This window comes from Meriones unguiculatus, chromosome 20 (genome assembly GCF_030254825.1).
Source record: "Meriones unguiculatus strain TT.TT164.6M chromosome 20, Bangor_MerUng_6.1, whole genome shotgun sequence".
In the NCBI taxonomy this organism is placed as follows: domain Eukaryota; kingdom Metazoa; phylum Chordata; class Mammalia; order Rodentia; family Muridae; genus Meriones; species Meriones unguiculatus.
Genome location: NC_083367.1, coordinates 70,726,770 through 70,753,698, shown reverse-complemented (window position 1 = coordinate 70,753,698; position 26,929 = coordinate 70,726,770). Strand labels below are relative to the sequence as shown.

The window sequence follows — 26,929 nt, the reverse complement described above, 5'->3', positions numbered from 1 at the left end:
GGACTAAGAGTTTCTTCAAGGAAGAAACTGGCAGCGACATGCACACTCACGACAGGGTCAGAAAACTGCCATCTTTTTAATATACATATATAAACATTTTGCATTGCGAGGAGACATTTGAACGTCGAACATCTCCCCCGAGGGAAGAATCAAACACGTGCATCTTTAAGAAGATAACACTTGAAGTGTGCCCCGTCTCCCCCAAAGCTGAGGCGTCCTTGGCTCTGCCTCCAGGACTTCTAGGAACGCGCAATTAGAATCGAAACCGGCCCTGGCTCCCCCACCCCACCGCCGGCCGCGCGAGGGGAGCCCGGAGCCCGATCCAAGCTCCGCTCGGGCGGCTCCCGGGACGCGTCGCGCATCGCCCCGCCGTGCGTCCCGGGGCGCCGCCGGGCTCCGAGGGGGTGTGTCGGCCCGCAGGCCTCGCCGCCCGCCGCCCCGAGCGGGGCCGCCACCCGCTTCCGGCGCGGCGCGGGGTCGGAGCGCGGCTCGTTGCCCGCCCAGCAGCCCGGCCCGCGCGAGCGACCGTCGCCTCCGCCGCGGGGAGCGCGGCCGGCGGAGGCGGGGCGTGGACGGGGCGGCGGAGGGAGGCCCGGGCCGCGGCCGCCGCCTGAGATCTCGCGGTGTTTGGCGGCCGCCGCGCCGCCATATTGTGTGGCCGTATTTTGATGCGGACTGGGCTGGCGGAGCCGCGGCGAGGGCGAGCGAGAGCCGGGGGGGTGGGGGGAGGGCAGGCGAGCGGCCGGGGGGTGGGGGCGGAGGGCGGCAGGGCGGCCGAGCGAGCCGGAGCCGAGCAGCGGGCCGCGGCGACGCCGCCCGGGCCAGCGCTTTGATCCGCGGCGGGCGCCGGCGGCGGGGCGCCCCAGGCCGGCCCCCTCCCCTCCCCCTCAGCCGCGAGCGGCGGCGGCGGCCGAGGGACTTGGCGGCGGCGGCGGGGGCTGAGCGGGGAGGGCGGGCGGGCTGAGGCGTCCCCCCTGCCGGGTGGACTCGGCGCTGGCGGCGGCCGTGGTGGCGGAGGCGGCGACGACGGGGGAGACGGCTGCCCCGGTGGGAGAGGCGGCGGCGGCGGACGAGGAGGAGGGGGAGGCCGCGGCGGCGGCGAAGGGTAAGCGGACGGCGCCGCCGGGCCTCGGCGCCGGCCCCGGCCCGCGCCCCGCGCCCGCCGCGGCTCGGGGGCCGGCGGGGCCCGTGCGCGGGGCCCCGTGGAGGTGGGTGGGGGCGCCCGCGCCGCCCTCGCCCTCGCCGCCCCCGGTCCTGCCCGCGGCGGCGAGGCGCGGGGAGGCCCCCGAGTCCTGCAGGGCGGGTGGGGGCGGGGAGCGCAGGGCCTGGCCTGGGCTCCGGGGCGCCGGGGGAGGGGGACCGGGCCTGCCCGGCAGCCGGAGCCGGGGGAGCCGGGGTGGGCTGCCTTGCCCCCGGCCCGCCCCCGGGCCTGGGATCGGAGGTGGGAGGGAGGGCGCCAGACACCTTGGGGGCACCCGGTCTGGGTAACGCGGGCTTGGGACCCCCTTCCCCCGAGAGCTGAGGGAGAGCCAGGGAAGTGAAGTGTAGGGTAAAGAGGAAGCACATCGCTCCCTTTCCTTTCCGATTTTGCTTTTCTGCAGCCTTCCTCGGAACGGGGAGCACGCCCCGCGGTGACGAGGTGGCCCCTTTAGAGCTCCCCCCCCCCGGGCTCTTCTCCTCTGGACGTGAGGTTGTGGCTGAGAGCGGGAGGCGTTGCGAGGGTCTCTGGGCCTTGCTGACAGGTGACAGGTGGATCTGTCTGTGCTGTGGGACTGTGCCCGCAGAGTCGTAGACCAGCAGTTTCAGGGAGCATGTGAGTTTGTATTTACGTGTTTGGCCAAGTTTCATTCCATATATAGTATATTTGAGAAGCTGAGTTTCCATTCAAGTCAGCTTAATTGTTATGGAGGAATTCTTCAAATGTTTCTGATAAGAGGGGTTTCCAGGAGAGTGGAGGGGATTTGCAGCTCCAGGGCGCTGGTATTCTAGTGTCATGAAAATGGGGTTGCCCAAAGCACTGGAGGAGTTTATTCATTGGAAAGTTCTTGGACACTGACGCTGTATTCCAAGCAAAAGCCAGGCAGTATATGGTTTTGCATCCATTTTGTTAGTTCAAGGTAAATTAGTAAAGTGTCAAATTTTAGGGTCAGGTTGATTGACATTTTTTAAAAGGAATTAGTTTCTCTCTTAGCATATTCAAAAAAGCTGTTGCTCATGCAATTTCAGATTTCACCAAGAATTTCAGTGGGTACAGATTAGATTTTTCTTTTGGCTTTCAGTTACCACTGTTTAACCACACTCTTAGTAGAATAGCAGAGTTTTGACACCTTTTCAAAAATACCCTGATCTTTGTAAAGGCGAACCCATGATTTCTTTATAAACATGACAGTTGAAAACTTTTTTAAAAGCATAAGCATTTCTAATAAATGAAAAGTTCCTTTTTATCTTACTATGTGCGCTAGCTGCCTTCTCTAATTTGAATCCTTAGGAAAATTTTCAGATTCATGAGTTGAGAGCTGAGTTAGTCCAGGAAGGATTCTGTAGCTTTTAAAACGTATGTGGAATGAGTATGTTGAATGGTGGCACTCTCCGTGTATTAACAGGAAACAGAACAAAAATCCCAATGATTCAGAACTTCTGCTTGCCCCCTGCACCAGTTTGCAATAGAGAGTGCTTTATGTTCTCTGTCTTAAGGAATCAAACTGAAAGCTGAATATGTTAATTATTATGTTATCCAGTGAATATATGCCATCACTTCATTTTCCTTTTTGTTTCATGAAATAGCTTTTTCTGAGTTAGAAATGGTTTCCAAAGGACACTATGAAATAGCACTGTTAAAGACGTTCTCTGTGAGTTCTCATATAGAGCCTGCATTTGTGTAATTCATTAATAAGTGGATGAAATGATCAGAGATGCAAATAATGTGCTTCTTGAAAAGCAAATTTAAATCAACTGCATCTGACCTAATGGGCCACCTGTGTTAGATGTTGTGTGGAGAGAAGCCCTTGCCTTTCGTTAAGCTGTGTAGTTAAGACCTACCTCATGAAAAGAGGCAGCTTCTGCAGAGTAGGTGGGTGCCGCCTAGGTTAGACGATGGCGAGTGTTTTATACTCTGCAAAGGTGCTAACATGATTGCTGTTGTGTCTGGACGCTTCATTCTGCACCTGTGTAAGAAGTCCCAAAGAACCCTTCCAGAGCCCTGTACTATGTATCAGTGAACCGCCTTCATTCGGAGAGCTAGGTGTAAGGTCTAGAGATGGCTTGTTAGGAGTTGTGTGATAGAAAAGCTCTTGTAGGATGTTTCCTGAAACTGAAGTTATGCACACATACATACTCAGTAGATGCTTATTTTTATGACTATCAGGAAACTTCAGAAAAGAAGTTTTGCCTTACTGCCTTTTTTGAAGTCCCTGAAAATGTTTCTAATCTGTAAGGCTCGTAGGTTAAAGTTTTAGATTTCGTTATAGCCCTGCTTGTCCAGATTAACGTGCCCCGTTCGTGTGCTTTTTTGTTTTAGTTGACTTGTGCTATCTTTAATAACTCTTCAAAATCAGGTTATGCAGTGATAGAGACAGCGCAATACAGGAGCAGGGAGGAAGATGCTAACAGAGACTGGATGAACAGTTAGCAGTGGTGTGGAAGTGGAGGTGCAGATGCCCTCCAAGTACAGCAGAGTGACTGCGGGACTGCAGTGAGGACGTTTCTTTCGTTTGATAGCTCTCCCAAGCCGTGTGTGTCTTCATTTACCACTGTACTCACATAGTTAGAAATTTGGAGATACTGAAGCAAAGTGAAAATTAAATGTTTGCTCATATTATTGACCTTTGGTTTATACTCCCCAAGTATTTGCCAGTATTTTAATATTTTATGCCCTAATTATTCTGATCCTTTAAAAAAAAAAATAATCAAGAGCACACATACTCAGAAAGGCAAACCCCTTAAGGAAGTACTCTCAGAGTTGCTGGGTACTCCTCTGCATTTTCTTTGGTTAGTTCCTAAACTCATGATGCAAGGCCACCATTAAGGGGAAGGCTCTGTCTTTCATTTTCTAAGTGTTCCTAATCTCTCAAAACAGCCTGTTGATTGTAAGTGGTGCTGTACCTACTCTCAGCCGGCTAGATATTTTTTAAAGGAAATGGGAGGGGAGTTAGGTATTTCATTTAGATTCTCTTGACTCTTTGAGTGTTGCTAGCTGACAAGTTGATGTTTGAAGATTCTCTGGGATATTTTTAGGTTTTACCAGTTTTAAAGTACATTAATTCAAAACTGAATTTATGTAGCTCCTCACCTCCACCTTCTAGTGTATTTCAAATATTAGGCTTCACTGAATGTGACTATGTCATTGACCTCATTCAGTTTGTTTGTTTGTTTGTTTGTTTGTTTGAGTTGGTGTCTTGATTTGAGCTCTGGTCTCCTAATGTTGTGCTCCGTGTTTTTAATCATCAGTTCCAATTCAGAATTTAGTACTACAGGCATGGTGCCCTGGCTAGTAAAGAGAACGAACGGTGCTAATGATTGTTGCAGGTCCTACTGTGTACCAAGGGTTTTGTTTGTTTGTTTTTGTTTTTGCCTTGTTTTTGGTGTAGCCTAGGCTGGCCTCAAACTCACAGAGATCCTCCTGCCTCTGCCTCCCAGAATGCTGGGATTACAGCCTGGCTTGGTGTACCAAGTTTTCATTAAACACCACTAGTGGTGTCTGGGACGCCTCTACATCTTGGAGATGCAGTCTGAATAACAGATAAAATTGTCTGTTCTCATATAATTTACATGTTAGCGGTAGATGACATAATAAACAAGTAAAATGTGTGTGGGGAGGGGAAGAAACACTGGAGAAAGAAAACAGGCAAACTGAGCGATGGACATAGCTTGTTTGATCTGAGATCTGCAATGAGATCCAATGACATTTTTTTCTTAGACTAAGAATATCCTTTATAACTTGGAAACAAAATTATATTTGTGCTTCAGAATTACAAATTGTTACAGAGTTTCAGTTAGTAGGGATTTCCTATTGTTAGTACTTTAGAAAGCTACTTTGTGATTCAGTAGAAAATTCTGGAATTTACCACCCTTGTTTGAATCCTAGTTTTGGCCACCTACTTACTTTGCCCTTGATTTAGGGCCAGTTATGGTTTCTCAGCTTCTCTGAGCCTGTTTTCTCATCTGTAAAATAAATTGTCTACAGTTTCTGATATGAAGTGATGCACTTTATATGCAAGTTATGTGCAATAGGGTGTGGGTAAATTGTGCCGTGTTTGTTTGCTGCCTTTCTGGAACTCTGCAAAATGAAGATGGTTGTGTTGGTGACTGCAGCAAACGCTACCGGTACTGTGTAGACTTTGTAAATCCACATTTCAGGTGGCTACTTAAAGCAGCCTCGCCTGTAGAATGTTCATTAAGACTGTCTGCCGCTGGCGTGTTCTGGAGAGTTGAAAGACATAACACAGGGATACTGTTACAGCCTTCTTCTGAAGGAGCATTGTGGGTCCGTCAATTAGGTTGATAAACTGGATCTAAGCACTTTGGCAAATGGACAGCAAGTACTGTATAAAATTCCAGTTCATGCCGACACTTCCGACATAGAGCACAGTCCGTGCATGTGGCACATAGAAGATGTTCAGTATAATGCTGACCTGTCACTTTCTCTCCTTTACTGTATAAACTAGGGTATTTCAGAGACTTTATATTAAAGAAAATATTTACAAAGGTGAAATGTGCAACTTGTGAATGAGATTCTGAAGAAAAACAGAATAGCCATTCTTTATAACAGTGGGAAATGACTAAATTGAATTCCTCAGGCTAGACCATGTCTTCCCTCCTTGCTGCTTCTTCACGTGTAGTTCAGGGATGGCCCCTAGCTAGGACTTCAGCAGAGCGAATGCCGAATGGTCTGTAATGGTCGTCGTTTGTTCCACCGCTGCTATTTTTGTGGTTTTGAGATAGGGTCTCTCACTGTGTCGACCAGGCAGGCTTTGAACACACAAGAGATTTGCTTGCCTTTGCCACAAGTTAAAGGCGTGATCTGCCACGCCCTGCACCACCACTCTTGTCAGTAAATTGTGTTTGAAAGGTGACTCAAGTTGTTGAGTGTGAGTTTTGTTTTGAGCTAGAGGCTTGCCATGTGCCTCAGGTTGGCCTAGAGCTCACTGCAGCCCTTCTCCAGTGTTGTGATGAGATGTAAGCCTGGCTGAGCGGCTAGTCTTAGCATAGCCCAAATTGTTAGGTAACATCTTAGAACTGCCATGTTCTTAGTCTAGCAAAACTTTTGAGAAAGAATTCTAGAAATCAAAAGGGATGCATTATTTGCAGGTAGGCAGTTATTAACTGCTCCTTTGCTGTTGACATGAACAGGAAGTGAGGTGGTAGTACCTCCTCCTGCATGGAGAACCAACCCCATGCACGCTAAGAGTCTACCATTAGGGTAGCGCCCAGTCCTTTTTTTGTTTTTTTACTTTGGGACAATGTTCTGGCTGACCTCTTAACTTGTACTTCTGCTCCAGCCTTCATAGTAGGTGGAGTAAGAGGCATGTACTGCCACTCCCATGGGATATAGCAGCCTTTAAAGGCAACACCGAAAAATAATTTGTGCATAATTATATACCTTAACTAACTTAAAGGTCGTTTAATCTTTTTAAGGCCGTTTTGGTGGAACTGCTGATCTATGCTCATTCTGAACTAAATGACCCAGTCATTTACTTCCATTCCTGAGGGGAAAATATCCCAACGCCTTCTTTAACAGTAACCAGTCTTTGTATACTTAAATGTTCATGCTGGTCAGCTGTTTCCTATCCTCATGCAAGCTGTCCTCTACCCAATGAATAGTAGTCCTAGATTTCCTAAAATTTAAAGCTGTCTAGATCAAAGACCCTTGAGCCATTTACATAAAACATTTCATGAATTAAAAAATAGAAAAAGAAAAGAAAAAATCCACTGGCCAGAAAGAGAGCTGAGTAGAAAGTGGCAGTAGCCAAATCTGACAACCGGAGTGTGCTCCCATGGACCAGCATGGTAGAAGAGAACCTAACCCTACGTGATGTCTCTGGCTCCACAGACACTATGGCAGGGTCATGGGCTTGAGTGCACCAGCAGACACATCCTCCAGTATAAACACAAACAGCCCTCACAAAGCACGGACCCCACGCCGTCCAATCCTGGCACACTACAGTATTATTTGAGACACAATCAGAGTGCCCGTCGAGTGTCTGTGATACTGTCTGCTGGTGAGCTGTGGAGATGACGCAGTTCAAGGGGTGGCCAGGGCTCCGGATGAGGGCCAAGTAAAGTGACCAGCCACTGTTATATGCGCCTTCTTAAAGTGGCGCTCCTGTTTCACTTAAGGGGGAAAAATGGGACTGCATTGAGCCCTCCTAGTTGAAGTCCCTACAAACTAAATACTAATGTAGAGGCAGGAAGGTCCATGGAGGAGAGAAAGAAGGGAGGCAAGAATGTAAGGAAATAGGAGTTTTAGTAGAATTGTATGAATGCTAATTATTATCCAAAGGCATGAATTCGTTATAGAAGAATTTTTACTTCTTGGTTTGTTAACTGAGGTATTAAATAAGACTATAATTTTGAATGTTAGCATTTTACTCAAATTTATTCGCATTAATGAATTTTTTCATTTGACCTTTTATATATTAATGTTAACTTTATAGTGTTAGCAGAATTGAGCACATCATGTTGGCTTCCTGTCAGGTCAGGTGGTTCAAAGATCCTGCTGGCCATATCAGTGTAGACCTATGGCAACTCAGTAGGAAGATTTTTCCTTATTCATCAGTGAGAGAAAATACTTTCAAATACAAATGAAAATTTCATCTGAACAATTGGACCTTGCAGAACCAGTCAGGGAGTCTTTTAGGCACAAAAACCACCTAAGTCTAAATTCTTATGAACTGGGGTTACAGGTATAGAAAATTCACCTGGGGCTGGAGAAATGGCTTAGCCATTAAAGGCTAGGCTCACAATCAAAAATATAAGGAAAATCACCTGATTTAATTCTTCTCAGAAACTGGGGACAATGCTGCTTTTGAGTTGATCTTTTTTGTTACCTTGTCAGATTGTCAGTCTCTATCAGAGTAATTAAATGTTTTAATCTTAATGTACTGAAAATTTAATTTTAAAAATCTGGCTTTAAAAACCACCTGAGTCCAATTTCAAATGCCTTAGAGTTCGTAGACAGCCATTGTTTAACTGCCCTGTTATTAGTGGAACTCAGTTGCTGTCATCATTTAAATGTTTAAGAAGATTTTATTTATTTCTTTATGTGTTAGTGTATGTCTGTGGGGAGGGGCTACACATGAGTGAGTGGGGTGCTTTGGAGCTACAAAGAACCACTTAATGTGGGTGCTGGGAACCAAATCCATGTGCTCTTAATGGCTTGAACCATCTCTCCTTCCTCTCATTCATACTTTTAGCCAAGACTTCTCTTAGAAAATGAATATTCTAGTGCCTAATTTATGTAGTAATCTTAATTATATTTTCTGTATGTCTTGTGTTGCCTAGCACAGTATCTGCCTGGCACCCACTTGGTGTCAGTGAGTAGCACCAAAAAAATATAAAATGAGCTCTGTGCCTCAACTGTACACATACGGCCTCCTACTTGCTTTGATGTAACCTAGTCTTGAAGGGCTGGGCCACCTTTCTAGCACTGCTTCCTTAGTCTTGATGTTCTGTAGACTACTTGTGTCTTTGTTTTTACTCTATACTGACAATTACAGAGTAGGTTTCTCTTGGTGATTATCATAAGTAAACATAGTTATAGAGACATGGGCAGTACAGTTTTAATCAAAAAAAATTTTAAGAATATCTGTAATCCCAGTAGTAGGTAGAGATGTGAGGATATAGTAGTTGAAGGTCGTCCTTAGCTTCATGGTGATTTTGAGTCCTGCATGGAATATAATACTCTGTTTCAAGGAAAGAAAAAACAATCAGAACAGATTACATGTTCAGTTTAAAGCCACCGAGCACAGACATCTGTGTATGCAGAGGGTAACTGTTGGTGTTTGCTCAGGCTGCCATGTAGCATAGCTAGACTGGAATTAAGTCTATCCACTATCTTTCTAATGATTTCCCAAAAAGTGGAAAAGTAGATGCAAGTAGAAATGGAAACGGGGATTTCAAAAGAAAATCCCCACTTCCACATATGGTGATTCTGCCTTCTTACATATACAACTATGCCTGCACACTTAGAGATTTCCAAGCTGAAGTGCTTGGTTGGCCTGAGTGAGACATCCTCATTCTTTCATGAGATTTTCCGCTCATGAGCAGTGACACAGATTCAGAGGATGACTGTCATGTACCATTATTGAAGTTTTGAAAGTGGAACAAGAAGTACTTTTTGGGAAGATAACTGGTCCATGGGAAAATTGAGCTAGTGAGCTTGTAACTAAACCTAGGTGCTAATCAGTATTTCAGTGTTTAGAGTGCCGCATGATGAAAAGAGCCAAAAGAAACTCAAGCAAGTTTTATTTGCTTTGTGACACACCTATGCAAAGAAATCTTGGAGTTCTTCCATGGTGTCTCATTTCTACACTTTTTTTCCTCTTTATATATATAAATATATATATTTATATACATATGTGTGTGTGCGCGTGTGTGTGCGTGTGTGTGTGTGGTCTTATGATGTTGCCAATGATGGCTTGCAACTCCTTTTATAGCCCAGACTTTTACATTTACTTTACCATCTTCCTGCCTCTACCTGCTAATGCCGAGATTACAAGATAGTCTACACTTTGCTGTATATTCTTTTTTTTTTAATTTATTTTATGTATATGAATGTTCTATCTGCCTTTACACCTGCCAAAAGAGGGAATCGGTTCACATTATAGATGGTTGTGAGCCACCATGTGGTTACTGGGAACTGAACTCATGACCTTTGGAAGAGCAGTCGGTGCTTTTAACCACTGAGCCATCTCTCCAGCCCCCTGCTGTATATTCTTTATTGTTGAAACTAACTCAGTAATTTTGGATTCCTGCTGTGCATTAGGTACTTCCTAGGTGAAGGGGATGGACAGATTACTGAATTGTCATTCTTGTTCTAGAGGTGTGTGGAGAAGAGTGTGATATATTGTGACAAATGCTTTAACTGGGTTAAACAAAGCCTTTTAGGAATCGATTGGCGGGGATGCCTGATTCAGTAGACAGTAAAACAGCACAACTTAGGAAAAATTGCGCTTAATCTCAGAGTTGGAAAGACAAGGAATCGATGTACAGGTTGAGGGTAAAAATGTCATCTCGCACAGAAAGCAGTATGCCTAAAACATGGGGGTAGGAAGGTCTATAAATCATGTATAGTTCATGATATATTAAGCTCTAGTGGAGTTAGAAGTAGAAAGGAGGGAGAAGACAGCAGGAAGATAGTCTATAAAGAAGACTTTGACTTTGTCTTATTACTGATGGAACACAAGTACTTTATATTCCAAAAAGACTGGTTCAGTGGAAAGAATACTTCAGGTCAGAGCTGTATTAGACCTTTGCTGATTGAGATTGACAGGGATCAGAATTCAGGCCATGAAATCAAGGAGTGGGGTTGGTAATGGACTTGGGAAAACCGAATGTAAAGCAGAGGTAAGGATCATACATTCCTGGCCTGAGTTCCTTGTGAATCCTGACAGCATTCAACAGTACAGAACAGACCAAGGGAACAGTGAATTTTGGAAGTTGTTTGAGTTTTGTGTATTGGTTTTAGAACTCCTTTATAGGGGAAGAAAAGGCGTAATTTCTATGCACATGGAAGAAAATGGGGATTTTTATTTAGGCAGTATTTGAGTAGGTATTTAAATATGAAATGACGAAAGCCAAGTGTTTCCAAATACAGGAAGTAGCAAATGCAGAGACCTTTGCATGGAATCCTGTTTGCTATATTCCAGGAGCTAGAAGGCCAGTGCCTTAAGAACTTGAGTGAGGGAGTGGGAAAATAGGAAATGATATCTAAGTATGTACTTTCTATGTAAGGCTTTAGATTGTGTAAAGATTTTAGATTTTACTTAAGGTGAGCTAGGAAGCAAACAAGAATCTTAAAATAAAACTTAATTTGTATTTCCCTTATTTCTAGAACATAGTTTGTTAATTGATATTTGCATATATATCTTTCTATAACATCGTGTGTAGATTAAGGTAGTCATCATAGTTAGGCTGATGTCAAAGTAGAACTTTTTAATCATCACTAAAAAGCTCTTTTGTCTTGTTGCCTTATAGTCTAACCATTTCCTTCACTTAAACCCCTGGCAAACACCTATTTGTTCCCCAACAACACTATCATTTTATTACTGAGAGTTGCATAAATGGTTGTATGCATTATGTTACCTTTTGAGATTAGCTTTTTATTTTGGCTTTATCTAATGCCCTTGATCCATGCAAATTGTTGTATGACTCTATATTCATTCCTTGTTAATGCTGAGACACATACTGTTTTTAGGATGTTTTTTAAATAGTCATTAGTTTGAAGGACTTTGGGCTCTCAAATTTGACATAAAAATTAAGATGGGGGTTGTATGTTGGGTGTGCGTGTGAATGTGCCAAAGTAGGAAGTGGTGAGTGAGTCTGGTTCTCACTTCTGTGAAGGTTTCCAGGGTTTCCTCAGCATTCTCTGTTGTTGGACGGAAGTACCACTCTTTACAAAAGACATCTTGCCTATTTCACCAGAAAAAGGGAAAGGTTTGGTTCTTGAAAGGTAGCCAGGTTATGTGCAGTTACTTGGGTGAGCAAGTCAGGATCCTGCATGAGACGGTTTGAAGAAACAAATATTACTATTATTTTCACTAACAATAAATGAGAAGCGGCCATAAGGGTCCAGTGAAGTGTACCAAATGGTTGCTGTCAGTCACAACATGGCATAGAAAACCAGTGTTCTAGCGAGGCCTCAGAACTGTGGCCTGTCACTATGTGAAAGGAGTGAGGGCGTTCCCATGCATGTGGGAGGGCAAGCAGTGCGCTGAGTACCTGAAGAGAGATTGTGAGGCAGGAAGCAACGACCAGAGCTTCTAACAGTGACTGGGTAAAATACAGCCCAACTTCCAGCTTGATTTTTTTATAGCCCCACATTAGAACCCACAGTCCTTCAAATTAGTGTCTCATGAAACTGTGGTACATCCAACAACACTGTGGTTCTCAGTATTAACAAGGAATGAACTATCGATACATGTAACAATTTGGCTGGATCAAGGGCGTTAGAAAAGGCAGGAATCAGTGATTCTTCTTTGACCACTGTTTGATACAAGGTTTTCTCCAAGTCATGTGTGGCCTTTAGTTTCCAAAGATAAAGGGTAAAGATGGATGAATGGATGTATGGATGGATGGATGGATGGTTGGATGGTAAGTAGGTAGGTAAGTTAGTTGATCGATCGATTGATTATGAACTGTTTATACATGTTCTCTGTGAAATACATTATCAAAAGAAACAGCTAGACCTTTTCAAAGTTACTGTGCCATGTTTCATTGAACTTAGCAATATATAAGAAATTTTGTTTCTCTGTGTTCACCAGCACTTAGTAGTAGAGTCAGTTTTTTCATCTCAGCCAGTCTAATAGCTGACATCTCATCATAGCTTAATTTGTAGTTCCCTAATAGCTAGGTATGTAAAGATATATTCATGTGCTTCCTGATGTCTGTGTATCTTTGGTAGTGTGATGCCTGTATTCTAATTAGATTGTTCCCTTTTACCAAGTTTAGAGATTTCTTTATGCCATCTAGATCCAAGTCTCTTGTTTAGTGATTTGAAAATATTTTCTTCTAGCGTGTGACTTCTCTATCCTCTTAACTGTCTTTTACATAGAAGAATTTTTTTATTTTGATAAAAATAAAAGTTCAGCCATTATTTCTATTCACTTTACCTTTTTTATTTCTATTCACTTTTACCTTTCATGGATTGTACCATTCTTGCCAACCCTCAGAACTCATTTGCTCTCAAAGGTTTTTTCTCTTACAAATATTTTTTAAAAGCTTTAATTATGGCACATAGAGATGTATCATCTACTTTGATTTAGTTTTTGTAATAAAGTCTGATGATTAGATTGAGGGGTTTTGTTTGTTTGTTTGTTTTTTGGCATGTGAATAAATTGAATTGCTTTTGAAACATTGACAAAAATCACAGGGCTGGAACTGCAAGGGTCCATTTCCGGATCTCCTATTCTTTTGTTCTTTGGATCTGTCCTCCCACTAGTATCATACTATTTCAATCGCTAAGTTTCTCTAACAGTATTCTTTTTAAAATTGCTTTGGCTATTCTGTTTCCTTTTCATATTTGAAAAAAAAAATGAACCGTTGGGATTTTGGTAGGAATTATACTACGTTTGTAGGTCAGTCTTGGAGAAAATTTAATTTTTATTTTATTGACTTATTCCATGAACATTGTAGCTTTCTCCATTTATTTAGTTTTTTTATTTCTTTCTTCCACATTATGCAGTTTCTGGCATACAAATCACACACATTTTTGTTAGATTTACACTTAGGTTTTACAAGCAGTTGTAAGTGGCTATTTTAAATTTTTACTTTTAATTATTCATTATTAATATATATCAATATAGTTGATTTCTGTGGATAAACATTGTGTTCTGAGACTTTTGAAAACTGTTTTTAAGTTTGGTATGTGAGTTTTCAGTATTCTTGTGAGCACAGACTATTTTAATTCCTTTTTAGTTTGTATTTCTTTTCTTGCTTTATAGCTTGGGCTGGCAATTTTTCGGGTTTAGGATATGTTCAGTCTTTGATAGTGAAGGCTGTGTTTGCTGTGTGGTTTTGAAGGTGCTGTCTATCAGCTCCCTTTCTAGTTCTTGTTTGAGGATGGGTTCTTGGACAATGCTATATATTTTTATACATCAATAACTGATGATGTGGTCTTCTCTACACAGCTAACTTCCTTTTTAAAACATTCCGTCTACAGAGTATGAGTAGATTGTGATAGAACAAAGATGTAAGCAAAGAGGCTACTTTGAAAATGGTTGCAGTGATCCAGATGCGAGGTAGTAGTAGTTGGAGCCAGGGTTGTAACAGTACAGGGTGAGAAAAGGTCAGATTTTGGATGTGTTTCAAGCCCTGTGTGGGCAGGAATTGCTGAGGAATTATCTATGAGGCATGAAAGGGAATTCAAGAATGACCCCCAAGGGTTTTGGCCCAAGCAGTTGGAAGCATGGGGCTGCTGTTGACTGGGTTGGGAAGAGTAGGGAAAGGGCAAGTTTAGACTGGGCTGGGCAGTTAGGAGCTTGATTTGAGCACATTAGCTCTGAAATGCCTTCTAGACTTATAATTCGTAAGTTCAAGCAGACAGTTCATTCAATATTTAAAATGGAATTTAGGCAAGAAATTCAGGCTGGAAGTAAAACTTTGTCAGTTGAGGTAATATAGATAGATTTGTTAACAGCTGTAATTCCTTTCTGTTTGGTATTCTTAGTTTGGTAGCAAAGCAAAGAACTTTGTAAAAATGTTGATTGTTTCTGTTTATCAACATAGACAGTCGGCTATCTGATGTTATGGACACCAGAAGTTACACAGTTGGGAGATAATTTTGAAGATGGGTATTTTAAAGGTTACATTTCTCTTGAAGCATTCTTGTTTGGTGGATGAGCAGTAGTAATATTAGTCATCTAAGAGTTCTTCACCGTAATTCAGAGCTTTGTTCAAGCCTTTAGGGACTGAGGTAGCCCTGTAGATACGTTGACGAGCTTGGCAGTATTCAGCTCCCAGATGGCATTCTCTGACAGCATCTCTTGTATATAAAACTGTCCAGAGAAGCCATGAGAAACCAGCATATCAGTAGCTGGCAAGGAGAGATGCAGCTCAGAATCATCTGGTGAAGAGAAGGAATAATCCTCAGTCACAGACTTGAGGGACAATATACCTTCTGAGTTCCACTCAGATGTGCTTTACGCTTAACTTCTGGAAAATAGTTTTAAAAATACCATCAGTTTTTTTCCTGCTGAAACTGATCATTACCATTAGTGATATTTTCACATTAGTGATTTATATATTGCCAGCATTGCTTTATTTACTCCTTTTTGTAGAACTTACCAACTTGTATTATAATTATCTTGGGTTTTTTTTTTTTTTTCGGTATTTTGTTCTAATTTTTAAATATTTTTTTCTTTTGGAAAAAGAAGTTTATTGTGTTTCCTGCGAGGCTGCAGCAGGCATGGCAATAACACGTCCTGCCCCAGTGTACTTTTAGTAAGCTGTACAGTGCTTTAGCACGTGGGCTGCTGTTAAAATTTGTGAATGAACGTTGCATACAGCCCACCAAGGTTTAAAGCTAGTACAGTACTTGACTCTGAAAACAATTGCATTTAAGATTCCAGGTCATAGTTGGGCATCTTTTCTGTGTAAGGCCTTGATGCATTTAAATCCACAGCATTCTCCTGGAGAATGTACCATGATAACATCATCACCAGCCAAAGCCAGTGAGGTGTGTATTTTGCCGTCTACATTTTTCCCTAGTCGTAATGGGTTCTGCAGATTCACCTTCTCTTTGGTCCAGAACATTGTTAACTGGAGTACACATTGGGTAGGGTAGTCTGGGCTCTTTGAATACGTAGTGGCATGTCAGGAGATTTCTGTGATCTACTCTCTATCTAGCCCTTTTCTATGTAGTCCGTTTGCAGGCAGATGGCAGAAGTAGATATAGGCTAAATTTTCTTTGTTAGTTATTATACTTACAAAACATTTCCGTACACGTTTTTATTTAGTGCTTTACAAGACAATAACTGAGCTTTTATTGTTCTGGTCTACATTTAAGTAGCAGGAAAATAAGTAATTTTTAAGTCATATTTGTGCATGGATGCCCATGTGTGTAGAGACCAGAGGAGCCCCTCCCGTGATCCTTCTTCCTCAGGAGCCAATCTGCTGTGATTCTTTTTGATTTTGAGACAGGGTTTCTCTGTGTAGCCTTGGCTGTCCTGGAACTTGCTTTATAGACCTGGCTGGCCTCGAACTCACAAAGATCCGACTGCCTCTGCCTCCTGAATGCTGGGATTACAGGTGTGTGCCGTCGTGCCCAGCTTCTGCTGTGTTTCTTGAGACAAGATCTCTTACCGGCCTGAGGCTCACCAGTTCAGCTAGGCTGGCTACACATAAAGGGCAAGGGATCCACCTCTCTCTGCCTCCTAAGCCTGGGATTACAGAGTCCGGTCACCACACCTGGCTTTCTAAAACTTCAAACTTAGGTCCTTCCAAATGAGCTGTCTGGTGGTACTAAAGTGCTGTTATTTCCAGGTGCTTAGTGGGTATGTGGTGTGTGCTTTTGTACATATTTGAACACATACATACACAGGCAAGTACAGTTGTTCTATGGCAAACCAGTAGGATGTGTGTGATGCTCTCTGGCATGTGACACCAAGATAGGAATATTTAGTGGCCTGGTTCAAGTATGGCGACTGAGAGAAATGGCAATATCAGGCCATGTTTACTCCAATGATGTGAATGAGGCAATATGTGCTCAGCTGAACCATGTGCCTGTTTCACATGGTCATTTGCAGCACTGACCGTGCAGACACATTATAAGTCATTTGGCCCAATGCTTGACACTTGACGCTTATTGCTTTAAACCTTCTCTTTTTGTTTGGTGTTCTTGATACTTTGTGTAATTTCCCTTAGAATCTTATTCTATAGCCTGAGGTGGCCTTGGATTTTTCAGGTGTTGAAGTACAGGCATGAACCAATACAGTGAGCTTGATAGCAGATCATTTGTGATTTCTTGTAGCTAACTTGCTTGGCTTTATATATATATATATATATATATATATATATATATATATATATATCCCTTCTTACCTTTCCTCTTTTGCCTTCTCTAGGTCAGTACCCAAGGACTTCTATCCAAACTCTCAGTACCAGTCAACTGTAAAATTACTTGCTTCTCATAAGAAGGATATGGTATGATCCAGTTTATATTTTAGGCAGAGAGGAGGCCTGTGGCTGTTGTAAAATACAGTTTAGTAAAGCTATCAGTAGGACAGGCTTCACATAGGAGGTGGTTGTTAATTGGTTTTCAAGGTAATGGCTGAACCAGAGCATTAAGGTAGACATAGAGGGATGAATGCAAGAGACCTTGTTGGGAGTGAAACTTTACCATTGATTGTATTACGATAGAAAAGAGTCAGAGACAGGATTTTGAGATTCCTGGCTTCAGAGCCACACTACTTAAAATGGGTTGGAGGCAGTGGCTGAGTTTTGGTTGAGTTTTTTTGTTTAGGCTGGTAGCGGTATTGTCAGGATGCTGGTTAGTTGTTCCAGACCCACCCGTTCTCTCCCTCACTGTCTGAATTCCATCGCTGTTAGTCTAAGAGCTTCCCTTAGGAAAAAGTATGTTCTTTTTAGTCATAGCAAACAGGAGAGCTTGTTCTGTGTGGAGAGAAATTCCGTATTTCCTACCTTCATTCCTGTTCTTCTCTTGAGGTCTTCTGTGCCCTAGCTGAAGATTACTCAGAGGCTGTACCAGTGTGGCTACTGTCATCTCACCCCACCTCCCTGTAGATAGGTTAGTTTCTGTAGTTTATGGGAATAGGTGAAGCAGGTTGCCACACGTGTTGGAAGGAAACTGAAACTATATGCTAGTTTTGTAAATCAGTAAATAGGACATCATCTCATCAGTAGGTAAAATTACTTACATAACATAATAAAAACTTAATCCCCAAATCTGTATTTATAGATTTTATATGGAGATTTTTAAAGATCCACATATGTCATATGATTCTCTACCTTCTGAAATAGGAAACCTTTTATGCAGATGTACCTACCTTGCATATTAAACCTTTTTTTTTTTTTAGAAGACAGAACATTATTTGCCTCATAGCTTCAGAATGAATCAGAAACCTAGATTCTATCTAACCAAAGGCCGACAGCTGTGTAAGAAACGTGTAATTCATAGACTCTAGGTATGTGTTGTAAGTGCTTAGCAGACACTTTAAAATGAAGCATTTTGTTGCTACCTTTTAGGTATCCCTTCCCTAATTTGCTAACTTAAGTTAATTAATAACAAATTATGAAATTCCTTACTGCCCAGTAAATAAGTTTGTAGATTTTTCATGAGTAGTGATACCTAAGTTCTCATTGTGATGTTAAAATACCCATTGTAGCTGTTTAGTGAAGTTTTGTCCTTCTCACTATGTTTTCTGGTATTTGAAATTGCAAAACAAAAGCCTGATATTTGATACATTAAGAACATTTTACTAATTTTGTACAATTTATGTATCAATATTATATATAGGCAGTGTCCTCTATTTAAGCACATAGTCCATGTCAGCAAAAAAGTAGAACAATAAGAGAAAATGATGACTCACAGTGTTTATTGGTCCACAGGAGCATTAGTAATGCTCAGTATAGAGCCCATGAGGACTGAAGCAGGGAAAAGGGAGGTCAAACTAGAGTTGGCTTTGAAGAAGTACTTTTAGTAAGTGTCAGAGTGGAAAAAATATATTCGAAGCAAAACTGTTGGCCACTGAGAAAAGAAAGGGGGGTTGAGTGTATTTAAAAAAAAAAAAAACTGAATGGATTCCTAAGGATATAGGGACTGATGGAAAATAGAAGTAATAGATTTTTAAAAAACAGTAACAAATGCTGGTGAGGATGTGAGCAAAAGGAAACCCTTGTGCATACTGCTGATGGGAATGTAAGTTGGTCTAGCAACTATGAAAATCAATATGAAAGCCTCGCAAAAGTCTAAAAATAGGTCTACATATGACCCAGCCAAACCACTCCAGTATTTGCCCAGAGGCCTCTAAGCAAGTCCCGGAGGTCCAGCAGAGGAATGGATAAAGAAAGTGTGGAATATGCATGCCTGTGTTTTCAGCCTAACGATGGGAGTTACGTGGGGTTCAGGAAAATTGATATGTTACTGAGTCCAGCCAGTCTCAGAAAGACAAATACCATATATATTCTCATTCTCAGTTCCTAGATTTGATAAAACTACATTAAACCCTGTATTTAATGTGTGACATAAACGTGGGTGTGAAGCAGCGAAGGACCCTAAGGGGAAAAGGTGGAGGAGGGCAAGGTATGGCCTGTGCTCAGTGTTCACAGTGCACTTGTATGGCAGTGTCCTTCTGTAACGGGACCATGTATGACGAGTATGCTCAAAGGGTTGTTTTGTTTTTTGTTTTTTGTTCTTTAACTTAAAGTGGGTAAATTTCGGGCCAAGTGTATAGTGCAGTAGGTAGAGTGCTTAGTTAGCATGCCAGCGGCCCCCGGCTCAGCACAGCATCAGCCCTGCCTTAGTGCACACCTGTAGCTGCCGCTGGGGAGGTAGGAGCAGGGCCTCAGCTGCCCAGAGTGTGAGGCCGGGCTCTGCCTCTGTGTGTCGGTCTGTGTTTCGGGACAGAGCTCCTTTCTGTAGCCTTGGCTGTCCTGGACCGGCTTTGTAGACCAGGCTGGACTCAAACTCAAAGATCCGCCTGCCTCTGCCTCCCTCAGTGCTGGGATCTAAATTACATGAACCTAAAGATACCTGAGGATAGAATTTGAAGGAGAGTTGTGTGGGCAAGTGAAAAAGGGTTGAAATTTTTCTTGAGTTGTTAGGATTCTATGCAGCAGACCACAGTAGCATCGACAGTTTTTTGGTTTTGGGGTTTTGTTTGTTTTCTTTTTTTAAAAACCTGTTTTCACTCATTGACTGAACTCTCCCTATCTTAGCATCTGTCTACTAGTCTCAGCCTCTGATATAATCACTGTTCTCCATTCCAGTATTAAATATGAATATGTGTATTCATATTTGGACATGTCACACTGAACCTGGTAAATAAGTTAACATTTTCACAATAACCATATTTCAATAAAATTGGCTGTTTTTATAATCATGGGTGTTTTATGCATTCAAAACCACTCCAAGGGAATCTGTAGCTTTCTTGAGACTACCAAAGGGCCCTGACTGATCTACTAGCCCCAACCAGAAAAGGCGTGGGAATGGGCTTTTGTGGGAGCGGCCAGGAGGAAAGAACCTAGTGAGTAGTGTGTCTTAGTGTGTTGCTTCAGTGGCTGCACCGCTCGCTCATGGGAGCTCTTCAAGCTTATTGGCTCTCTCCACCGTAGACTGGGTGCAGAGAGCCATCTGCGTAAGCAGCTCTGGGAATTAAGACTTGCTAAGGTAACTGGCAACTTTGGTAGAGGCATGTGGCGGTGTGTCCATAAGTTAAAGGAAGACAATAGAAAGGGAAGGAGGGAGGCTTCTTCAGGGAAGTGTGGGAGGAGAGGGTCTGAACTCATAAAATGCAAATGGTAGTCTTAGTAAGAGACGTCCCTACAAAGAGTAGCCAGACCTTGGAGATTTTACCCTTAAAACTTCAGGCCTCAGTTAACTGCTTCACAGCATAGAGACAAAAAGGTAAGCTTTGACTTTTTTTTTTTTTTTTACAAAGCCAAACATACCATAATAGTAAAATGGAGTAAAAGACTACAAACCAGTCTCAGGAAACTTGGTGAAAAAAAATGCTTAATGAACTTATCAAATGGACTCCAACATTACATCACTAGAATAATACTGTAGATTAATTCATGTTAGTGGTGATCATGGGTGTGGATAGCTTTAGGGATATCAAAAAATGGAAGAGGAGAATTTCAACACGTATTTTAAAAGTTTTTAGTAAAACCAGAATAGAGAGAAATTTTGTAAGTTTTCACACCTTAGACCAGAAACCACCATTTTGTTACTAGAATGCTAAGATGCAAGAATTACCATTTCAGTGTTTAGTAAAATACTAAATTCCTATTAAAAAGTCACAAATCAGCCTGGGGGTGGTGATACAAGCCTTTAATCCCGGCACTTGGGAGACAGAGGCAGGTGGATCTCCTGAGTTGGAGGCCAGCCTAGTTTACAGAATGAGTTCCAGTATGGCCAGAGTTACACAGAGAAACCCTGTCCTGAAAAACAAAATAACAACAACAACAAAAAGTCACAAATCAAAGCCTGTGAAGATGTTGCCTGCGTAATAAATTGCGCAGCAGGCTGAACCAAAATGATAAGAAGTTTCGGACCAGCCTTGGCTGCATAATGAGACTGCCTCAGACCTCCCGCCGTTCTCCCTAACCCCAGCATTATTGTTACATAGCATTGTTGTGGCCATACTACACAGTAAATACAGTTAGACCACAAGAGACAAGTAAATAAAACCAGGTGTTTTTAAGACGCACTGTTACTTAACATTGTATGTATACATGGAAAAAAAGCCAAGGAAATAAATGAAATGGTACTGTGACTAATGAGATTTCAACATGATAGCTAGTTACAGAATTAAACATACATAAAACTGATTCATCTACCTCCTTGGTAGTCTTTAATGTGAAAGCCCTCTGAGAGTTAGTGACAGGGAATCTCTCCTGACCCTTTTTGTTTGGTTGGTTTTGTTTTTGTTTTCTGAAAAATATGCAAATAAAACCCTGTCTCTCCATTTTGAGTGGTATACTTCCATGTTAAGTTTTTAAAACTATTTTGAAGGAAGTAGTAGTATGAATACATTTTGAGTAGCTGTAAGGAAATGTTTTTTCTTAAATTCCTTGTGGCTTGTGACACTTGCTTATACTTGGTAAATGGCAGAGGAGTTGTAATCCGATCTTAGAACCATATTTGGTAAATAATAATTTTCTGTGGAACCCACTGTTCTATCAGTAAGAGGGAAATTATTGCCCATATGTAGTAGAAGGCTTTTCTTTGCCTTAACTGTATAAAGATTAAGTTATATGATGGACTTTATTAGGTTTGCTGTTTTAAATTCTGTATCCAGAGCTACGTTTTAATAAGACTGTGTTGGCATGCATATTTTCATGTTTACTGGAAGGGAGAAAAAATTACTCTTGTTTTCTACAAACTGTCTTTGTATCCTAAATGTAAATCATGAAATCTGTGTTTATCATCAGCTCTGAGAATTGAACTATCTCATGTATTCATTCTTGTAGTTATTCTAAAGCCAGTGTCAATAAATCAGTTACCTCTCTTAGAATGTGATGCAGTTTTATTACACCTAAAGCCTATTAAACATAGCTGTTAATTTAGTATTTATGAAGATGAAAGCTTATGTTTACCCACATTTTCAAAGCAGAAATAAAAGCAAACGGGAAAAGAATGTTTTTTTTTTCCTAGTGATGCAGAAGAATGTATTGGAAACCTGATACCCAGCAGGCTTTGGCTGTTTCGTGTACACAGTGACAGTGACGTTGTATAGCAGCCCGTACCATGAAGTGTAGCCAGCTGTCTGCCTTTTGGTAGAAAGGACACTTTGGGTGGGAAAATATTTTAATTCAAGGCCATATTGAAGTGAGATTTGAACCAAAGTCCCTGTCTTCCCCAGATTCTTTTCTCTACAACATGCCGTCATTAAACATGGAAAGCTTGTATTTTCCACAAAAGAAAAGAAAAAAGACTCTTGCTGTGTTTTTGTTGGATCTCATGTACTACAAATACAGAACATTTACCTGTTTGGCCCATCTGCCCTGTTTCACTGTTTCATCTTTGTCCCATCTCAGTCCTTACGTTTGATAGAACAGAGATTTCAGTTTACTATTGTGGGATTTGTTCCCTAGAGAAACTCCTAAAGGTGCCAGCCCCCTGAGAATCAAATGCAAGGACATCCACCAGCCCTCGGCCCTAGAAAGCTACCTAGTACAGCTTCGCCCACCTCCACCAGCCACAATTTGTCTAACTTCTGTAGTTGCCGCTTTGTTGTTGGCATGTGGCCTAAGAATGTTTTTAAACACGAGTCCGTTTTGGTGATAGTGGGTGAAGAAGCACATCTTAGGACCTGTTCTTTGCCGCCCCCTTTAAGCGTTACCAAGGGCTTTTGAAAATTGGAACTTGAGCCAGACGTGTGGCCTTTAATTCCAGCACTCAGGAAGCAGGGGTAGACCGATCTCTGAGTTTGAGGTCAGCCTGGTCTACAGAGTGAGTTCCCAGACAGCCAGGTCTACACAGAGAGACCCTGTCTCGAAAGACAAAAAAAAAAAAAAAAAAAATGCAACTTGAAATTCAGTTCATTGCCAGGTCAGAACATATCTAAAATATTTCCTAGGAAGCCTCTGACCTGGAGAAATAGGAGATCACGTAAAATAGGAAGTGCATAATTGAGAGAGTGGAGTAAGATAACCTGAAAATGAAGAATTTGTAATTTCACTTTTATTCCTTGCAGTAAGTCTTGCTGCTTGTCTGTTACAGTTGCACTGACCCCAGGCATAGACTGGTGTTAGGAACCATTGGCGATTTCATAGAGGCTCCTTTCCACTCCCCAGGATGGGGACTTGGGAGGCTTGGGCCGGTGAAGACTGTCTACTGAAGCAGATAGCTTCCCTTGGAAGCTCTGTTGAAGAAGCCTTTTCCTGCTCGAATGTTCTGTTAGCGGCTGTAGGGCTGCTCCTGCTTTCAGACCTCATACTGTCTGCTCACAGCTCTTATTCTCCCTACCTCTAGTTTACTGTAGTTTCTCTTCTGCTTTCAAGGCTCCAGACCCAGTTCCTCGACCTGCCCTGGAAAAGAAGTATCCAGTAGAGATGAGCTCACCGCAGTTACTTAATTAAACATTTGTAAGTTGCAAATGAGCCAACCAAGGACAGCTACAGTTTGAATTTTTCTATTTCCAGGTATGCAAAAGTTGGGGCACTCAAGCTTAGGCTGTGTGATCTGTGACAGCACCCAGTTCACACTCACAGCTCTCTTGCTTTCAGACAGGTTGGCATGATAACCTCCTAACAGCTAGTGACATGTGGCTAGCATTGACTTGAAGCTTAGCTTCTGCCTGAGTCTTTCTAGTTTGTTTGCTAGTCATGGCAAACTAATGCAAAAGCAGTTTAGGAAGTGACCTGAAGTGCTGTATGTAGTCAAGCTCTGCGGTTGTGCAGAAATCATACTCTGGTCTTCATTGAAGTAAGCGTTAAAACAACCATCTCCCAGGGTCCTGTGTGGGACAAATAATGCTGGGGAGGAAATGAGTGAGTCCTTAAACCAGTCTGTGTTTCTGATACATTGACATGAAAGTTAACACATTCTCCAGTCATTGAAGTGATAAGTTTTATTTATAGATAAAAATCAAATGCTGTACTTACATGGTATATTTACCTGAATTCAGTTGTGTTTCAGTTAAATTGCATATATGCAAACATTAATATATATTAGTTGCATGTATTAACTGCTTGATATATTAATATATATTAATTGCATATGTTAATTGCTTGAAAGAAGCTTAAGAAGAAAATGAAAAATTGGGATGACTCAAGAGTAACTGAAAAGGTAAAGGCTGGGGTTTCCTACTGTGAGAGATTTTAACCAAGAAAAGGTGCTCATAAATGGTTAGGGGGCTAAGCCAGTTGGGTTCAAAGATTTTAAAGACATTAATTATTTTCGCCTGTTTATATAGATTTGAAACAATCTATAAAACTATTAGTTACTGGGTAGATAGCCAGGTATATCTTTTGATTTTAATTTCATCTAGGCCAAAGATGACCCAAATTTGAACAAGGGAATTTTGTGTCCCAGCTGTGGTTTTAACCAGATGGTCCTAGTCTTCGGGCATGTTTTTGACTCCTTCCTTCTTGTTCCTTCTCTAGTGGTAATGCATAACGAGTTGCCATCAGGAGCATTAGTTAGCACTGAGTCATTGATAATATACCACATTACTTAGGGTATTTAAAGAACTATGGCTCAGTGATGTTGAATTAGAACTAGAAAAGGAGCAGCTATAATTACATGAGTGTTGTTACCCTCATGTAACTGAAGGGGAACTGAAGGGGAACTTAAAGAAGGAAATGTACATGAATACCAAGTCTTGCCATTTTAATAATGGTGATAATAATGGTAATATTAATAATGGTGAAATTATCTATGCTGTTGAACACAAATTGTGTATAAGACGCTGTGCCAGATACAGTGGGGTAGAAATGGATAAGCCATGCTTTCATGAGCTTACAGGCAAATACAGTGGGACCTCCATAACCTTGAATTCTGTACTAACCACAGATCAGAAACCAGTCAAGCCTGTGCAGGTTTCATACGTACTTTCATCATATACAGAGTCTTGAAGAACATTAGCTCCTGAGCAATATACTGACAATTATCTGCCTGGCATTTACACCGTATTTGGATATTAGAAGTAATGTAGGGTATGTATAGGGTATTTTCTTTTAAGTACCATTTTATAAGATACTCGAGCATCTGCTCATTCCAGTGTCTTAGGGCGGGGGTCCTGAACTAACCCTCTTTGGATATTGAGAGGCACATATAACGTGAGCTGTCACATAGAGATAGAAACCGAATGCCGGGAGTGCCGGAGAGAAGGTTATATTTCTACTGAGATTAAAAGATCAGATTTTAGCAGGAGTATTTTTAAGTTACGTGTGCTAAAAGCTAAAATCAGTAGTCCAGTGTGCTTAGAGAATAGTTGGGGTTTAGTGAGAGGTAGAGCTGTGCTGTCCATGTTTTCAAGTGTGAGGAGCAGAGAGTTGGACTTAGTAGGCAGTGGCAGTTCATTGAAAACTTCTTCCAACTCGGTATGTAGGTAGCTGCATCCTTTGGAAAGACTAGTGAAGGTTGAGTAAATGCAGTTGCTCTGTAATCCTCACTGAGGACTATTATGAGAAATAACTAAAATAATACCTATTAGCATCTGGTATAGGGTCCTGGTGCCTGGTAAATGCTGCCCCACTGTAATTGCACTGTACACTCAGAAGACAGTATCTTTTGTCTACCTTAGCGTATAATAGCTTTCCATAAAGGAGCTGTGTACAACGTACAAAAAAGTTTCTCACCCTAAGGCTAACTCAAGTTGAACTGTCTACTCAAACCCTCAAACCTAAGTAAGCTGTACTCAACTACCTATGAGTTTAATTGGTTAAAAGAAAGGTAGGGAGTAATAAGAGTTCTTTCAATAAGCACAAGTCCTGGAAGCTTCATTTGGAGTCAGGATAACCAGTTGGGACTCCATTTCCACTATTATTTGAAGACTTCATTAGGCTCACCTTCATATATTTTAGAAAGTTTCCATTGTACTAGTTTCCTCAAATGTCCCTCAGTTATAGCTGTTTCTCTCCACATTCTCTCCCCCTCCCCACTGATCCCTTCAGTCTAGCCCACATCCCCCTCTCCCAGTCAACTCATTAAATATGTTTTCTCATTTCGGGAAGATATCGTCTGTCCCCCTGGTCCTAGCCTTTCTGGGACTAGGGCTTGTAGCTTAGTTATCATTTCCTTAAGGCTGATGTCCACATGTAAGCAAACATACCATATTTATCTTTCAGGGTCTAGGTTACCTTACTCAATGTGGGTTTTTTCTAGTTCCGTTTGCCTGCAAATTTCCTGTTGTCACTTTTTCTTAACAACTGACTAACACTCCATTGTGTAAATTACCACGTTTCTTGATCCCTCTGTGTTGAGGAACATCTAAGTTATCCCCATCTTCTGGCTCGTGAGTAGAGAGCAGTGCACATTGTTGAGCAGGGGTCCTTTGTAGGGTGAGGTTTGTGTGTGTCCAAGAGTGGGGAACACACACTCTTAAAGAAGAGGAGGAACAAAGCTAGCAGCTGGGTATGGTGGCCCACACTGTGATCACAGCCCCAGAGGTTGAGACAGGATGGTCGTGAGTTTGACGTCAGCCTGGGTGACATGGAAAAACTCTTTATCTCCATAAATTAAAGCAAGCAAGAAAAAAAGATTACAAAATCAAAACTACATCTTTTTTAATTACCTTCAAAACCTTCCCTATGCACTTATTTTCTTAAAATCTCCTTAAAGTATTTTTACTTTTTACTTAAGTATTTTTTACTTTTTATACAAAGAGCTCCATAACATATATAATATGCATAGATTCTGCATTTTGATATTTTCCTTCAGTTTCTTGTGTATAGTAATTTGGATGTCTTACTCCACTAAGAAAAAGTCTCATGATTTTCCTTAATGTGGTTATGCAATAATGTATTTCTCCTTGAAGGTAATTGTTGTTTGGAGTGAAGGGGAGGGCACTGAGATGGCTCTGTAGTT

At 41.8% G+C, this 26,929-nt stretch overlaps 1 protein-coding gene across 6 annotated transcripts in view; it reads left to right on the top strand.

Moving 5' to 3' along the window:
* The first annotated feature begins 966 nt into the window (after window positions 1-966).
* Window positions 967-26,929, top strand: part of Tab2 (TGF-beta activated kinase 1 (MAP3K7) binding protein 2) — a 53,338-nt gene continuing 27,375 nt past the window's right edge. For 3 of the 6 annotated variants that reach the window (XM_060373377.1, XM_021627369.2, XM_021627365.2), the window contains exons 1-2: window positions 968-1,105; window positions 23,401-23,541. The gene's annotated coding sequence lies outside the window, so the exon portion shown is untranslated. Of the gene's footprint in view, window positions 1,106-1,601; window positions 1,814-23,400; window positions 23,542-26,929 lie in introns of all 6 variants that reach the window. The other 3 variants (XM_021627367.2, XM_021627368.2, XM_060373375.1) reach the window with 3 other exon arrangements.